Source organism: Psittacula echo (genome assembly GCF_963264785.1).
Source record: "Psittacula echo genome assembly, chromosome: 9".
Taxonomy (NCBI): domain Eukaryota; kingdom Metazoa; phylum Chordata; class Aves; order Psittaciformes; family Psittacidae; genus Psittacula; species Psittacula echo.
The window spans coordinates 22,269,381-22,285,110 of NC_137745.1; positions in this window are offsets into that span (position 1 = coordinate 22,269,381).

Sequence of the window (15,730 nt, forward strand, 5' to 3'; positions counted from 1 at the left end):
ACACACGCTCCCCTATGCCCTGTGGACTGAAGCGGTGCCAGGACTCGCCCCCTCTTGCCCATAGAGAATCTCCTGCTCCATCCTCAGAGAGAAAACGATGTCTCATTAGTTCATGAGTGCTAAAAATAAACTGAAAATTACCAGTTTACCAGGTTGGGACATTTTGTGCTACAAAAGCTTCACTTGGCAAAGCAGCCCCTTTCCCAACATGAACCAGGCACCCTGGGTTCCTTCAGAGAGGGTATAAACCAGCCAAGTTTTTCAGATTTGCAAATTAGCTACTGCACACGTCCATGTAACGTTTGCAGAACAATTTCCCAACACGTACATTTGTACTAAGAGTCTTAATATCCCCATGGTGCAGAGTGATTTATATCGGAGGCGTGTGTGACAGGATTCATGTTACCCATCCAAAGAGGCTGTGGTATACACCATATATCAATTCTCATCAGCCTTGTTTTCTTTTCATTTTCACTATTAAAAAAAAACCAAAGAAAATGAATCATGGAATTAGGAAATTAAATTTGCCAACCTCACAGATTTTCCACAGTGGTTTAAATAAATCAAATCAAGAATATAAAGGGCCAAGACCAACTATTGCATTAAAGGACATTGTCCTGAATCTGGTGCAACCAACAGAATAGCCTTGTGTCTTGACTCTTTAATTTGAAGGCAAGCTATACAGGAGCAGGGTTCAAGAAATGAGCACAAATGCAGAATTGTCTTTCTGAGAACATATTAAGCACCAATTTTGTTAAAACAGCTGGATATTTACAGCTTTGGAAAGACACTACAATGAGCCCCACTGTCTCTAGCCCTTGCATGGGACAAGCATGGCTGGGAAAAAAGAAGACCCAAGGACACCATTTTGCATCTTGTTCCAAGTCCAAAGACAATTGCAATCTCTCTGCAAACTTCTGCTTGGGAATGTCAAGGCCAGGGTTCTGCCTACATGGCCCGTTCCGAATCAACTTGTGCGCGTGTACATCCAAGCGCTGCACATTCTCACGAAGGGGAGGCCAGATTTAAACACTCCTGAGTTTTGGGAAAGTCTGGATGCAAAAGCACATGGCCCAGGTCCACTTCTCCTTGCAGCCAAGTGCCCAGTCCTGATCTCATTGAAAACAACAGCAAAACTCCTGGAGAACAATCTGCTCCTGGCTAGCCAACTGCCTATCACTTTTCTCACTACGTCAGCTCTTATTTTTACTATTATACCTGACTAGACTCTCCAAGCTGTGGGGTTTTTTCCCACCCTGATCTCACTTGAATGATGTCAGACAGGGGGAGTAGGGAAACAAACAGAGAAATGCACTAAATGCCAAAGCTGGAACCAGCACATCCAAGAAATAAATATAATAAGCGGACCCAGTGCCAAGGCTGGATACAGCAGCTGAGGAAAAATGGGAAATGTAAAACTTTCTTGGCAAGGGCACATGGATTCATGCAGCTGAAAGAGGCACATTCCAGCCCACACCGTTGTAAGCAATAATCTATGTCTCCCTTGGGAAAAGACAGATGTTTGTAATTTTTTTGCTCGTATGAAATAACCTTGTTGTCTTGACAAATTCCTCCAGGACTTGGTATTGCAAATGTTACTTCTGTACAAACTGGAAACTGCTGACTCAAACCAAACACACTAAATTGCATACGGGACAGTTCAGAGCTGCATTCTAATAATAAAAATGTGCTTGAAGATTGACTGAGGCTCACAAATTAAAAATGCATTCAGGCTGGATAAGATGCTATTAATAATAATAATAATAAAGAAATTGCAATCAGCTCTTCTCTTGTCTGTAACAGTTTCCTCCTCCTCTGCACCATCTATTTCAGAGCTTTTTTTGCAGAAATGATACTGGTGAAAACTGAAAACGTTCTGATGCTCTTATTTCAGCTAAGCTGATACTGCAGCAACTTCGTTGTCTTTAAATCAGATGCTGCTGATTTACAGGGGTGTAAGTGGTTGAAGAGTACACTCATCACATTCTTAGAGAGGCTTACTGAATTTGGCACCGAGTCCTCTGCTGGCAACTCCTATGATCTCAGCCAGGGAGATATTTGAACTGAAAAGGCCTGATTCTTCTCTGCTTTCCACTGTGCATTGTTATTTACGTCTGCATATGGCAGCTGTCGACTGGAGCCCTTCTGATTTCCACATCTTCTCATGGATGTGAACAGCTGTGTGCTCTTGAGCACACAGGTGAAAACAGTTCAATGTGCAAACATGTTTTAATGCACAAGTTTTCAGTGTTAACAATTATTCTTCCTCTACATTAACCAGGAGTCTGTTTTGATTGTTCTTGTTATTCTCTTTTATTCCTGGCTTCCAAGTGCCATATCTTCAGTCAGCCTCCTGGCTGGAAGTCAGCCTTTGAGTTCTTGTCTAGCTCCAGGGAAAATGATGAATTGGAGAATATTAAAATACCTCTTTGGCTGAAGGGCCCAAGAGCACAAGAGTAACCACTTAATCCATCAAGCTCAGAACTGAACCTCAAGGCAGTCGCAGGGGACAAGTGTCAAACCTGCAGCTGCTGTAAATCCTCCTGGCTTTCTTGAACACTGACAATTTACATCAGAAGTGATTCCAGCCCAAAGCCTGAAAAATGTCCAGGATGGACCTAAATGTGCTTATTTGTGCAGTTAGAGCACTTAGGGAAGTGTGAACCTGTGAGTCCCTGGGGATGATAGACACCTTCTACAGCTAAGATCATGAATGTCAAGAATAACAACACACCAGCTTCTGTATGAACATCGGTACCCAGCACTGAGAGCACACACTCTTGCTGAGTAGTTTGTGCATCCTTTTCTACCAGCGTTGTCAGTGATGACAGATAGGTCCTAGTCCTTTCTTTGAATGAGCCCTATATGCGATAAGGTGGCAGGGAATTCCCCAGGTAGCTTATAGGTGCTTCATATAATATCCCCTTTTATGTATTGCTTATGTTATCTTTTACATAGAATCATAGAATCATAGGATCCTAGAATAGTTAGGGTTGGAAAGGACCTTAAGATCATCTGGTTCCAACCCCCCTGCCATGGGCAGGGACACCCCACACTAAACCATGGCACCCAAGGCTCTGTCCAACCTGGCCTTCAACACCGTCAGGGATGGAGCATTCACAACCTCCCTGGGCAACCCATTCCAGTGCCTCACCACCCTCTCAGTAAAGAATTTCTTCCTTAGATCCAATCTAAACTTCCCCTGTTTCAGTTTGAACCCGTTACCCCTTGTCCTGTCACTGCAGTCCCTGATGAAGAGTCCCTCCCTAGCATCCTTATAGGCCCCCTTCAGATACTGGAAGGCTGCTATGAGGTCTCTAGTTGCTTACTTGCAGCAAGTATCTCCTTAGCCATAACAAGGCAGATCAGGAGGATGCACGTGAGAAGTGGTTTTACACGATGCCCTTCATCTGCTTGAGGTAGCATGATACTTTTAAGTGTTTCTTATTCTTTTCTACCTAAATGCTTCTCTGACATGTCCTCAGTGACCTCCTTGGCAATTGTTCAATTGTTGCCTAATTGATCACAGAGTTAAAATGCTTTTCAAAATGTCTCATGTAAATCTACCTGTGCTTAATTTCACAACCCAAGTCCTTGCAGCCATCACCTATGGCTCTCTCAGACATCTCCTCTTGGCTTTAGTTTTCCCCAGTCTCAGTTATTCCTATCCCGGTTTCCCTCCTAAGCCTTGTAGGAAATTAAAATTGGCCATTTCAGAGGCACTATAAAGGCAGGAGCACTCCTTCCTGCTAAGAGGACACATGGGTTATTGTTTTCCAAACTGTGCTGTGTCAGCAGCTCCAACCAGCAATTACACAAATGAAGCCGCCAAGGTTAGTAAAGTCACTTTCTTATTGGCATCTAATCATCTACCAGTAGATCTGGGTCCAGTCTTCAGTGCCACTACACATGTCTGAGACTGGCTGTGGCAAGTGGAACATTCATGATTTCGTTTTGAAGGAGGCTTCTGAACAGAAATTGAGAAAGAGTTGGAAAACACAAGGAAAGCAATTAAAAACCTGATGCAAACGTTCCGTATTGCCAGAACCCATCCCCTTCAATTCATTTCACTCTCCAGAACATCCGTTATGCCCAAAGAGTCACTTTTCATACAAGCTGCACATGTCCCACTGGGGTAAAGCCCCTGAACTGAGAGTGCTTTCGAGTGTGGAGCTGTATCACATCTTTCCTTCACAGGTAAAAGTGGAGTCAGTGAGGAAGTGACTCCTTTCCTAATGGTATCCTTTCCTTTCAGACTGCTTTCCTAATGATATCTCCCAAAATACAATGCCCTGACATAACAGAGACCCGTTATCTCTGAGGAAGACAGACCCACTCAGCACAGTGGGGAATGTGGCTCCTCATACAACAGGTAACTGACCTGTGTGATTCTCTGCCCAAGCCTGCTTTGAATGCAATACATTTACACAGGCCATCACAGCAGGTGAAGGAGGATGGGGCACAAGAAAATGGGCTTCCTTTTATTTTCTACCCTCCCCTTGCTACCACACCTGTAGACCTTGGAGAGATCACAGTTATCCTAGGACTCATGCTGGCGGACCACTGTGGAGGTCTCTCCACTTGCTTCATGGATTTAACACTTTCAGATCATAACTCAAGAATAAAGTATAAGTATTAAAACCCCCAACTATTAAAGTAGGTCTTGAACCACCATGTTAACAGGTAAATTAGAGTGTGTTGCTTCAAAGGTCAGTGCAGAATACCCCAAACTATGTTTGAATAACTTGGATAAATTCATGCAAAATGATGGTTTCTCGGTGTATTGAGAGCTCAGACATTTAACAAACAGGGATTTCTCTGTTACAAGTAACTAGCGGCTGTCAGGAGCTTTTTCTTTTTTTCCATCAGCAATGGATTCAAGACACACGGTTTAGATCCAGACCCAAACAATCCCCAAATTCAGGGAGCTTGGATCTAAGCTTTGAGTTCAATTCAATCCATCCTTTTTTATTTCCTTATATTTTCATCTATCTTTAAGCATTACTGGGGCCAGAATAACGATTTCCAGGATCCAATTCAAAAGGGAGCGCTCAAGCTGCTAAGAAAAGAGTTTACCATTAAATTACCTCCTCATCTTCCAATTTTGCTGCCGAATAAAATCCGGGCAGCTGTTAGCAGTTTCTTCCGAGTCCTGATTTGTAGAGTTACAAACTGAACAACATGTAGCTTGTACACGACTGTTCTATATCCGAGTGCTTGTCAGACACGGTTCGTATTCAAGGCTGGTTAGAGAGAGATTTTCCTTCCTCAGCATGAGGAAACTTGTTTTTCTTCTCTGTATTGGTTGCGTCAAAAAGCCTGGCCAGCAACTGTAAAAACTCGAATCTCCAAGGATGGTGGAAATTATCTACTTTTTACTTTGTAATTATCTGAAAGTTCTGGATGCAGAATGCCTGGAGTCCACTGTCCACATCTCATCCTGGCTGACAAAGCTGGCAGAGGAGCCCGGCACCAAGAACAAAAGAGTAGGAGACGATTTGGAAACACGCTAAATCTGGAAGATGATCCATTGAAACCGCAAAGGAGCCTCTGATTATGTGGTCACTCCGAGTATTCATGACTGGTTCAGGTTAGAAGAAACAGAACAAAAAGCCACCTCATTTGGGACTTGTACTTTGAGCTGAACTGAACTGAGAGTAGGGAATTGTCCTCATCCTGAGGGATCTGTGAGGGCAGAGGGGGATAGGAAAGCCAAAACCATAAAAGTTCCACTTTTCAGAGAGGAACAGGGGATTTAATGTTATTGTTTAAAATTGCCTCCAGTTTATATCCTTGCACCTCTGGATTAGCATCTCGGAATCACTGCTGATCACGCCTATGCAGGGGTTTGCATTACTCACGTCCCACAGCAACCCACTGTGAGTAAAGGAAAAAGGTCTCTTGGAGCTGAGCTTAAATATTGTTTGGATTCTACAAAGCCTCAGTTCTACATATCCTGGAGTTCAGAGAAGAGGGGCAAGGCCTTCTCTTCCTCTCTGCTCTTCCCATCTATGCCACAGCTCAGAGATAAAAGGAAACTGGGTCGGGCCAGGTATGAGGGAAGGAAATCCTGGGGGGGGCACAGCTCATTCTCAAGCCCTTACCCACTGATTAGCACATCATTCTCTGCCATGTGATGTGCTAGCAGCTACATGGCTTTTCAGTCTTCCTCCAGCTCCCAGTGCAGCTGCTGCTAGCACCAGTCAGTTGACTTGTCTCAGCAAGTTACACGGATGCCCATCGCATCGAGACGAGCACTGAGAACAAGGCCACAACCTGCCTTGGGGACTCTGTCGCCTTTGTTCAGCAAACACATTTCTCAAGTGGTTTTGTTCTCTTGTTCCCCTTTAATCTAATGTTTCCCACATATCAGCACTCTTGAACAAAGACAGCTCTTTCAACACTCTCCATCCAGTGGCCACAGGAAGCGTGGGACTCAAAACATATTTTATAGTGATATGTAGTTGGCTCTGAATGGGTTCTACCTCTGCTCTCCGTTTCCTCCATTTCAGATGACAGGGACAGCATCTTGTAGAGTGGCCCTTCAGTACACTGACAAGGAGCATTGCGACCAACAATCCTGAGCCTCCATCCCAGTTCCAGAGGCTGGGGTGGGATGCACAAATGAGAAACTAGATATTCATGCGTACACCCCTGCTCACACTATACCATCTTGTTTAAAGAAATAGCCACACTTCTCTGCAAGGAATTTAAGCGTCTTACTAAATGAATCCAAATCACTGCTAAATTATGGATAAACTGAAACTTAGACTCTAGATAGTCTCAATTGGAAGTAAAACTGGAGTTCTGCCCCTAACTTCCTTTCCTATCCTACCTCAGACTTCTATAGTAATAACCAAAGGAGGGCCAAACCTACATTTTTTCCATAGGATTAACAGATTTAATTGATTTATTTTGCCTAAGAAAATAAACTAAAAAATCCTTGCTCTCAGAATTTAATTGGCTGGTGTCTCCCCATGACAAAGTAAAAGCACATTCATGACATGACATGCATTTATCTTCAAACCATTCACTTATAAATCAGTGCCATGGAATATGGATCTCATTGAGCAGGGTGGAAAACAACCCAAGTATCTTTTGGAAAGAATCACTTTATTACAATTACGGGTTTTCAGAACACACTGAAATCTGATGATTTCCGAGCAAAAGGACACCAAGGCATTTCCCTCCAGGGAATTAGCTTTTGTTTAGGGACATTCCAGGAAAACAGTCTGAACAGATGTAGTCTGTTGGCTGTAGCTTATTTGCAGATTTGGTTCTGAATGCCATTAATTAACTGAAGGGGCCCCAAAAGAAAGCTTATTCCACGGGAAAGCAGTGGCACAACAGAAGACACGCAGCTCAGAGCTCCATGAGGAAACTCCAAACACTCAAGTGGTTCCTATCCTGTTCCATTTTGAACCTTCCATGTCCACCATATTTCACAGGACAAGAGATTTTTGCTAAATGAAGTCAAATCTTGCTTCTTGCTTTTTTCCTGCTCAACCACACTGAGTCAGCCACCTCACTGTAACCTTCAGCAGCCGTACCCATCATAGGAGCTTTCTTCTACACTTAACATTTGCTTCTCAGAGGCTGTATTCAAGAGAAACCAAACGGTGCATCAGACCTATTATAGACCCTTCAAGTGAACCTCCTAGACAACACGCCATATTTTCTGTGCCTTGCTGTTAGAAAGGGCCCTGTGCTCTGCTATGTCCACCATCCTTGAACACATGAGCACTATGGACCCATAAGTGTGATAGCCATATGGTCTTGCCCTTTGGCACATGAGAAGAATAAGTTTTCTCAAAATCAGACTTCTCCCTCAACAGAAGCATTAATCCTTTCCCACAATGGTACAGAGTGGAAATTGGATCAATAAATGAAACAGAAACCCCCCCATCACTCAGGTTTTACTCTTTCTTCTGCTACAATCTCCCCTTTGCACCATGAACATCACCTCCAGGCTGCCCTGTTTGCACTCAGAGGGTGCATGAGCACAGGCTTTTCTGGTGGTTTTGAGAGGATGTATCACTCTGTCAGCCTCACCGAGAGCTGGACCCACTGCACTACCCCCTTCCTATCCTCAACAAGGTTATAAAACAGTTTAGTGTTTCATTTCTTGCTTTTCAGTTTAGGCAAACCAACTTAACCAGGAGTAAAGACAAGAAGTTTCTTCTTCCCAGCTATTTAACCCCGTTACTGTACACAAGCAATGCCGCTTATCTTATCTATTCTTTCATGTTTTCCTGATTTCCTTTGAACTCTAAGTACACAGTGACCAGTTATAAACTCACAGATGCGTGCTACTTAAAGCGAACATTCCAGTAGAAAAGCAATAAAACAACAACAAAACCCTACAAAAACATTAATAAAGGAGTACCTGCACTGTTTCTCACAAATCAAATCACACTTTCCTTCCAGAATACCTTTATCTCACTTCAGAATGTGTTAATGACCTGATCCTAACTCATCATTAGCTGATTTACAGACTGCATCTCTTCCAGAAGACCAAGAGCAAGTTTACAAACACCAGCGCACACCAGATCCGTGCCTTCCCCAGGCCATGTTTCATTTCACACGGAGGCAGCTTCTCTTTGATGGGGCAGTACAATGGGCTCTCTGTAGAGCCAATGCGTTCTGTTTTTCTGGAGATAGCCATGTCTCCAATAATTTGAGGAGAAACCCAAACACAAAGCCCCAGAGCAACAGCTGAAATCCAGATGATTCCACTAACAAAGACAGATTGTTAAAGGCTCAATGAGACTGATCCTTCCTAGAAAGAGCTACGAACAAGCAAGTACTGCAGGGTTAAATGCTAGATTAGGATTCAAATGAGGATTTCTGCATTGATCATAAATCAAACTTGGCAGTGGAAAGGGTTTGCAGAAGAGCAGAGCAGATGTGGAACGTCTGCCTAAATATTCCATTATGCCTCTTCTAAGATAAGGGGTTTCTGATTTAAGGCCTGGAGTAAAATTTGGAGTTATCCTTAAGATTGTGCCAGCTTTATGAAAGGCTGTGAACAGGAAGATGGGGGCTAATTCACCAATAAATAGGTTGGAAGGGTTTTCCCCCCTCAATAATACCAAATTATATTATGCTGACACAGCAAAAATGCACACACAAATCAAACTTGTGCGGCTATAAAAGAAAGAAGTTTGTCATCATGTGGTCCATGAACCCTTTTCTCTGAAGGCCTGTATGCAAGGGGATGGCTGGAACCCAACACCTCTTGGGCACTCAATATCTAGGGAATTTCCCCCACCAACAGCTTCCTTACATAGGGAGCCTCTCATGCACCCCATGAGAAGTCCATGTCCCCTCTTCCTAGTAAACAGGAAAGTAGAAGCATTTGCCTTCAGCCAATGTCCTTTTCATAGGGCCCCTTCATTCCCTGACAACTGAAATCTATCTGCTAACAAGCCACAGCCCCTGCTGAGAGACAGGGTTTATGAGCACAGGCTCAGCCCTGTTGTAACATGGCAATGCATCATGAAGCCAGCTCAGGATGTGGGCACCGCTCGCTCAGCTTCCAGCCAAACGTCTTCTGGATGGAGCATCCAAATAGCTATGTAAAAATTACAGCTCCTCTGGTCTCTGGGGCTGCAGCTGCCAGGCCAGCGCCTTGAACTGACCAACCCATAAAGCAAGGAGCACACCATTAATGGCCATTCACAAGAAGTTTGGCTCAAAGAGCTTCCCTAATGACAAGCAAGAATTCTGGGGGCAAAGGCTGGCACGGACTCCAGCACAGCATGGTGCTTTTCAGCCGCCTTCATAAAGGCAACCTCCTGTATCGTGTGTACCCCTTAGCCTTGTTCCAGCTCACAACATGCTCCTGCCTCTCTGCCCAACACAAATTCTGCCCCAGAGTATATCCACCTTGTGCCTTAAGTGAAGTAGAGATCTTAGGAGATGTAAGGAAAGAAAACTGAACTATGAAAACCTGTATTACCTACTTGTTCAGAAAGTAGCCAAATTAACCTGTATTATCCTAAGGAGTACATGCGCTTGCTTTGAAACACTAATTTCTTCCCTATGTCAGTCAGAAACTGTAAACACAGATAAAAACAGAGTCATGTGCTTTAAGACAAGGCTTTGAGAATCCATCACTAAAGCCACTACAGCAAGAGTTTGATGGGGCTTCAGTTTTTCTTTGGTTTCTGCAAATAGCCACATATGCGGCTGCAACATTTCTGCAGACAAATACATCTTTATTTTAGTTACTGGAGTCCTCTCAAAAAACGCGCCTATAAATCCTCCGGGAACAAGGAGGAGTCACAATGGAAAGACTGATGGATCTGCAACACTACAGCCGCTCACACGGTTCAATTGCCATAACTGTTCCTTTGTGGCCGCTGCGTTAGCTGTGTGTCACCGAGCCTTAAATACACATTTTGAACTGTCATATCCAATATAGTGGACCCTGGTGGATAGTTAAAGACAAAGGAGAAAAATAGAGCAGCATGGAAATACGATCTGAAAAGAGCCACATTTTAAACAAGAGAATAGGAGCTGTTGTTGAACATGGTGCCTGATGCCCAGTGTATTCTGCTGGCCTTGAGGAGATAAAGGATTTAGTAACACAGCCCTTATGGGTTTACTTGATTGTACACTCTGAATGAACCGACAGTATTTGGAGGCTCTCTTTGCTCTTTTTCTATGTTCTCAAGACCAGGATATTCTCTCCAATGCAATTTCCAGCTGACCTATCCTGAGGCCAAATGGAAACAATAGAGAGAGATTAATGGCGTACGAAACTTTGAAGAGAACAATAGCATGATCTTGGGATGAACTAGAACACATGAAACGTAATAATATTGGGGGGATAAAAGGGCAGTTCTGCAAACAGAAACCTTTTCCACAGCTGATTTAGCAATGAGCGTAAAAGGAAAACGTGCCTGGCTGTTTTGATTTAACATTTGCTGGCTTTAAACAATGATTTTGAAATAACACGAGCCAATATTATTTGCCTTCAAATGGGACACAAGGTCTAAAAGCCAAGTTCTCCTCTGGGCGAGGCTGATACCAGTGTGATCAAGAGCAGGATTTGTGTTGATTGCATTTGGCACCTGGTGATGCTTACACATGAGAGAAGGGCAAGAAGAACAACTCCATGAATGAATGGGTTTGATCTGCAAACAGCAACGGGCGGTTCCAAGAGGAAATGTGCTTTTATTATCAGTACAAAATGACTCCATGGTAAATAAATCACTTGTATTGCAACTGAAATATTATTCCATTATACATCAAGGATGCATGCAACCTTTCCACTTTTTCTTTTCTTTCATTCTGATGTTTTTTCCAGCTTGTTAAGTACCTCTCCAAGGATCTATTAACTAGAAGCTCGAGGTTGAATAAAATGACAAAACAAAAATGTCCTAAGTATTATTCATCTTATACAGAAATCTATCCAAGTCACAATAAAACAACACTTATGGAACACAAAACCTCTTTAACTAGTCAGCCTAAGTTGTCTATCTGTCTTCCATTGCATTGCCCAAAATTCAGCCTTACAAAGCATCTGTGAAGAAAGGTAACACGTGCAGAATGCAACCAAATATAAGATCAGGCTATCCAAGAACGCTAACGTTTTTAGGAGTCTGGCAAGCACTACCGTAACCTCTAGAACAAGTCATGCACAGCTTTATTCAATGCATAGCATTGAATCCTGATGTTGGTTCTCTTGGTGTCCCTTTGAAATCATTTATGACACACAGTTTCTCTGGTGTCTCTCATAAGAGCTTTTCATGCAACCTCTTTGACACCTTTTCAGAGGTGCCTCAAGTTTTGTCTTTCTTATAGCTGCTTGCTTTTCTCTGAAGCAAGTAGAAAGACAATGAATGATGACTACCTCTCTGCCCAGCATAGCTGAAGTCAACCAAGAGGTCCTAGGAGGATGAAGCTTGATACGAAATGCCCAAGCCATATTGCTTCAGAAACCTTGGTTAAAAGCACTAAATGGGAGGTTGTATGCAAGGTTTCTTAGCATGGATGATAACACATTAAAGTGTGCAACAAGGAGAGAAAGAATCTAAAGCACTTTTAAGTTAAGATTGGAAATACTCCTGGAAAGCTCTGAAGTGAGAGCAGCTTTTGAGGTTTCGTTGTTTTCTAAGTGCTTTGCATCGCTTCCTATTAAAATCATTAATGAAAAGAGAGACATGGGTGAGAGGAGGAGATCCGCAGCAGAGAGAAAGATCTGGGCCAGATGCCAATAGCCAGCTGTTGAGACCTCCTGAAAGCAATTGAAATCCAATGCACTCCCTTTGTCTGGAGCAGAGAGATCATCCTCCTTGATGTTCTACTTGCCTCTTCCAAGTCCACCAGACTGTGTTGACTCTATCTAGATGAAGCATGAGCCTGGTAGCATTAACCAAGCGGTGGAAAGATACCAGTTATCCTTTCACTGCACTTGTGTTTGCATAATAAGGTTCAAAGCTTTTATGCACTTTCCTGTGCTAAGAGACTAACATCTCTCAGCAATGCCTTCAGGGAGTTGAAGGGTTCAGCAGAGAACTGACACTGAAGAACTCACTAAGAACAACGAACTCCCAAACACAACTTCATTTCTACCATGAGGTCCTGCAGAGTCCTTTGTAGTCAACATATCCAAGCTGACTAACAGATGAAATAAAAGGAACAGAAGCATTATCTTTGTCTACATCCCAGGAGAAATCAGATGATGTGGTATCACCAGCAACGTATCTGCTATGCCCAGCTGAGAAGGATTTAGGGAATTCAGAAGAGTTCCAGTTGCATCCGCTATTATTTTGATGACCTACTTCCCATTACCAAGCAAAGACATAATGTGGGTCAAAACAAAGAGGAACACATTGTCTGTCATGAGTAGAGGATGTAGTTCTAGTGTCTTCACTTTCTTACCCAGATTCTCATGGCTGTTTCTCCTTCACGTGCAACAAAAAGGAGGTAACAGTTCCCTGCACCCATCCACAAGCATTTCCACATGCACAATCAGCCACTAATTGCAAAAAATGAAAATCAAGTGGGGAGAAATTAATGCAGCCTGTCCAAGGCATACAAACAGTGTTAGCATGGACAGCTACACAACATCTTGAATGCTTAAACATTCTTCTTACACTGGTGTGTGCTGCATATAATAGACAACTGTTGAAGGAAGTGATCTGTCCTCTGAAGAATGAAAACATAGAACTAGAGTCAGAAGCAAAGGAAATAGCAGAAATACTACTTAACTTAGACATTTAACTTGCATCTATCTGTGCTACCAAAAGGAGGAAACCTTTCCTACATTAACCTACACTAGATGTCAGCTGCACCCAAGGCTGGAAGGACATGGATTGGGAAAGAATCTACTCACCAGCTGAAACCTATGTTCCAGGCTACAGCATAGCTGAAGACTTGTATAAATCACAGCATGGGAGAGCAGACACAGCCCTCCCTGTACTGGAAACACATTTAGGGTAAAGCAATAAAAAGGAACACTTTTAAAGGATGGCAAATACTCCCAACCATAGCACAACCCTTAAGGTTCACAGAGTTCATGCTTTTCATACCCCAGACTGAAGACTGGGAGAAACACAGCTCTCAAGAAGGGTAAGAGAATACAGTTAAGGAAAAGGACCCCTTTCACCAGTACTGCATCTGAGCAGCGCAACCACAGAGGGGGCTGCAACCCCCAAAAACCCAGCTCTGGGCATTGGCTGTGCATCTAGGGGCTGGCACCGGTATCAGCAAGTTAAAAGGAGCTGAACAACAGCAGAGAGATCACTCTGTAGTTGGGCAGATACAGGCAAGGCCAGACCCAACATACTGCCAACAACACCCCAGAGAGCTGCTAAAGCCGGAGTTAGCACTGACATTTCTTGGTGGCATTTGCCTTTGGTGAGGGTAAACTTGTGACCGTCAGATGGGTACTTCTCCGTGTCATGATGGAAGGGAGAAGCTGGAAAGCAAAGTGGGGAAGGTGTGACAAGGAGTCCTTATGCATTGCATGAGAAGGTGGGCTTGACATCTCCACTTATGAGGATTGAACTAGTTGGATGCAGAGCCTAGAGGCCACACTGGGTGGAGTGCTAAGTATATAAACTCAACCTGTAGGCTAACACCTTGCCTGAGCTGGGGGCTGCTCTCTGGGCTGCAGAACATCCCCAGCTCCATCTGGACCCTGGACCTCTGCGCAGACGGGCATCTACTCAACCAGCAAACCCTGGGCTGGAGCAGACACGCAGCCTCAGCAGCATACATGAGAAAGCTTGCTTTCAAACAGCACAATGTGGTTACCCCAACATACTTGGCATGAGTAGGAATCGGAGTTGAAGGCGTTTGGTGGTTTTGGAGAAACACATAAGGCCTTCTTTCACCAAATACCTTTCTTTTTCTTTTTTTATCATAGCAAACTTCCTTTTGGGGATGTTATGACTGGAATTTGCAGATTCCATGGTTCTGTTTTCTTCTCTTTTCTATTCCTTTGGATTTTATTCCCTCAGCTGCTTTCTCCACCAAAGGACTTTCCACAACAACTTTCTTTGCCTGTGCCTTGTTTTCTATGTGAATAACTATGTCTTCTGTCATCTTGCTTAGCAAAGATGCATGCTCCTTCTGACACCCATACTTACACACATAAAACCAATTAAACCTATTTCTCTTCTAACCTTTTCTTGTTGCACTAACATGCTGCTTAATGCACTTACACGGTTGGATCAGAGATCAGCTCATCCATGATAGAACTGGATCTCCTGTGCATGCAAAAGAAAAGTAATAAAGCTTAAGTTCAGTGAAGAGAGGACACTGGGCCCAAGCTTCTGCCCTTCCATTCTATTCCAGCACAGAAATAAAGGGGCACTAATAAGGAAATTGAACATCCTGGCTGCTTTGATATGTGTGTTCCCTCCTCATTTGCTTTATAGTGCTTTGGCTTTCTATTCACCATCACGTGAGCAGTACCAAAGAAAGGCAGATCCTTTTTACTTGGAAATAGATGGTGTGTGTACCTGACTGTTGATCCAGCTGTCTCTATGGCCCAATAGCAACACATTTATCTTTCCTTGTCCCCTCAAGCTTCTTTATAGTGATAGGATGGGTCTATACAAAGCCCTACCATTTATAAATGCGTTCACCCAAGTTCCCTTTTCGAAGGCTGCCATGCAGTTCGAAGACAACCGCAGGCCAACTGTTTCCACATCCAAGTATCCCACCCTATTCTTAGGTTTACACCACTTGCCCTGCTTATTGTAAGTTTCCCCTGGCTGATTTCCCAGAATATCCTTTGCCTCTGGCAAGATAATTGCACAAGTCTAAAGCACTGTCCCCACAGACCTTAGCTACAGTGTACACTGCTCTCAGCATCCCCACAGGGCTGGAAGCCTATGGGAGAGAAGAAGGTTCTGAAAGAGTTAATTCTCTTTTGTATTCCATAAATCACATGGTTTAGAGCAGTTGCTCCAAGATTAGGATTTAAGACTTTTTAAACATGGGGGGGAAGAAGTTCAGTTTCCATCTACCGAGCAAGAAATAGTGGACTGGGGTAAAAAATACAAAGGGCTTTAAGCAAAGTGGGTATTTTCACATCTGTGGGGTTTTTTTAGCTCAATACTTATTGTTGTGCTGAAGAGAAGGGCAAATGGAAAATGTGAAGCTGCTGTCTTAAAGTATTTGATCCACTTACACTACACTTTTCTTAACTATGCCCTTAATACACTAACAGAAGGAACGTTACCAGCCAAATGGCAGGGATGACACAGCA